We start from the raw sequence: 3,251 nt of genomic DNA on the forward strand, positions 1-3,251 counted from the left end.
TGGATGCTCACAGGTGCACGGGTCCGGATGTGATTGCACCCTGGAGTGCCGAGGGAGTTGGCAGATGTGGTTGCCAAGCCACTCTCCATTATTCTTCTGCAGTCCTGGATAACCAGGGATGTCATGGTGGACTGGAGACTGGCAAATGCGATGCCCATCTTCAAAAAGGGCTGGAAAGATGATCCTGGCAGCTACAGACCTATCAGCCTCACCTCGGTGCCAGGAACAGTTATGGAACAGATAATCTCAGGAGCAATCATGGACTAATTAAAGGTCACCCAGGGGATCGGGCCCAGTCAGCATGGGTTTATGAACGGTAGATCCTGTCTGACAAACCTGATTTCATTCTGTGACAAGGTGACCCATGTAGTGGATGAAGGTAAGGCTGTCAATGACAGAATGAGTTTCAATAGGGCTGAGTGTTGGGTCCTCCATTTTGGTCACAACAACCCCAGGCAACCCTACAGGATTGGGGAGGTGTGGCTGGGAAGCTGCCTGATGGAAAGGGACCTTGGTGTGCTATGGACATTCGGCCGAATATGAGCCAGCAGTGTGCCCAGGTGGACCAGAGGACCAATGGCATCCTGGCTTGTATCAGGAATGGTGTGGTGAGCAGCACTAGGGAAGTCATCCTGCCCCTGAACTCAGCATTGGTGAGGCCTCACCTGGGGTTCTGTGTTCAGTTTTGGGCACATCAGTACAGAAAGGACATGGAGGTGCTGGAGCGGGTCCAGAGAAGGGCAACGAGGCTTGCGAAGGGCTTGGAGGCCTACAAGGAGCAACTGAAGGAATTGGGGCTGTTTAGTCTGGGGAAAAGGAGGCTGAGGGGAGACCTGATTGCTCTCTTCCAATATCTGAAAGGTGACTGCAGCGAGAGTGGGGCTGCTCTCTTCTCACTGGTGATGGGTGACGGGATAAGGGGAAATGGCCTCAAGTTGTACCAGGGGAAGTTTGGGTTGGATATCAGGGAAAACTTCTTGACAGAAAGGGTTGTTAAGCACTGGGATGGGCTTCCCAGGGAGGTGGTTGAGTCACCATCCCTGGGTGTGTATAAAAACCACGTTTGGACGTGGTGCTCAGGGCCATGATTTAGCAGAGGGCTGATAGTTAGGGTAGGATGGTGGGGTTTTGCTTGGACTCGATGATCTTTAATGTCCTTTCCAACCTGAGCGATTCTATGATTCTGTGATTAGGAAAGGCAGCACGCTCGTTACCTGCTCACTTACAAGAAAAAGGGCAGGCCTTAAACCCACCAAAAGTGCAAGGACCGGCTTTGTTGGTAAAATTCCTGGATGTCATTTGGTCAGTGCAATAATAGGCAAGGTTGAGGCATTCCCAGTCCCTGCCGTGCCATGGCAGCTGCAGGAACTGTTGGGTATATTGAGATGCTGACGTTCCTTTAGAGCCCACCTAGCACAGCTGCTGAGGCACACTCACAAAGACAGGCCAAAAATGGGTCTGGGGCAGAATGGAAGAAGAGGCGTTCCAGGAAGCAAAACCAGCTGTTCAACAGGCCCCAGCACTGGGTGTAATTGATCCCACCCTTCCAGCTGAACTAGATGCATGCGACTCAAGCTGGGTTTGGCTCCTGTCTGTAGCAGTGCCAAAATTCTGTTTCAGCCCACTGGGTTCTGGTCTTAAGTTTGGCACAGAGCAGAAAAAAGGTACAGTATGACTGAAAAACAGTTTTTGGCTGCTTATTCTGCAATGCAGGTGGCAGAGCAGATAACTCAAACATCCCAAGTAATAATTAAGACCACCCTGTCTTTCTGTCTTTACAGGCATCATGTGCTGGCCACGTGGGTTCAGCATTCAAGTGCAAAAAAGCCTGCAGGCCCTGGGAAAAGCATCGGGGGAGAGAGGAGAAGTGCCCTTGGAAGCATTTGATGCCCTGCTGGCAATGCCTATTGCATCCAACACCAGCATGGTCCTTCTCCCTCCTTTTCAGCTGTTTGCCATCTCTCAGTGGCGATATGTAAGGGTGCGCTTGCTTAGGGAGTTTCTGCTTCTTGCTTACTGGGATTATGTGCAATGGATGTCTGTGTGTGTTTGTGATGGTGTGTATGCTGAATTGAATTCACACAGATCACACAGAATGGCCCGGGTTTGAAGGGACCTCAAGGATCATGAAGCTCCAACCCCCTGCCACAGGCAGGGCCACTTAATACTAGCCCAGGCTGCCCAGGGCCCCATCCAACCTGGCCTTGAACACCTCCAGGGATGGACAGGGCATCCACAGCCTCTCTGGGCAGCTGTTCCAGCACCTCACCACTCTGAGACATCCAACCTCAGTCTTCCCTCCTTCACCTTCAAACCATTTCCCCTTGTGCTGCTGTTATCTACCTTTTCCAAGAGTTGACTCCCCTCCTGTTTATGGGCTCCCTTTTGGTACTGAAAGGCTGCAATGAGGTCACCCTGCAGCTTTCTCTTCTCCAGGCTGAACAAGCCCAGCTCCCTCAGCCTGGCCCTCCTCTGGACCCTCTCCAACAGTTCTCTGTCTTTCTTGTATTGGGGGCTCCAGACCATGGGCGCATGGAGCCTCCCAAGGGCAGAGTAGAGAGGAACGTTCACCTCCCTGTCCCTTCTGTCCACCCCTCTTCTGGTGGAGCCCAGAAAACTGAGCAGCTCATAACCCTCTGTGCTGCTCCGAGTACAGTTTGCTTGTGTCTGCTCCTGAGACATCCTGTCAGTCAGACCCAAACATACCCTGAAACAGGAGTGGAGCTGAGGGTACACTCAGGATTCACATCAATTCACTATGGATTCACATCACAATGCTACTGGGGGTGATGCTGTTGGCTGATGTTGTGGTATCGCTGGGGGGTAACATCGGGAAGTGATGCTGCTGGGGTATCACTGGAGTTTATCATCAAGGAGTGACGTTGTGGGGGTGATGTTGGGAAGTGATGGTGGGGGGTGATGTGGGAGTATTGCGGGGGGGTGATGTTGCCGGGGTGATGCTGGGGTGACACAGGGGTGATGTTCAGGAGTGATGGCGGGGGGTGGTGTTGGGTTATCACTGCGGGGGGATATCAGGGAGTAACACTGGAGTGACATTCCTGGGGTGACATTCTCAGGGAGTTTTGTCGGGGACCTGAAGGCCTGTGATTGAAGAACAATCCTGGGATGGAAGAAAGAATTCTGATAGTTTGAATGGAACTGCTGTTTGTGGCTGTGGTCACAAAGAACTTGCTTTGTAGAGAGAGCTGACCTTGGTCATTTATCTCCATTTGGCAAAGACTTATTTTGCA

This window comes from Coturnix japonica, chromosome 27 (genome assembly GCF_054131305.1).
Source record: "Coturnix japonica strain WE chromosome 27, WE-NBRP24, whole genome shotgun sequence".
NCBI lineage: Eukaryota > Metazoa > Chordata > Aves > Galliformes > Phasianidae > Coturnix > Coturnix japonica.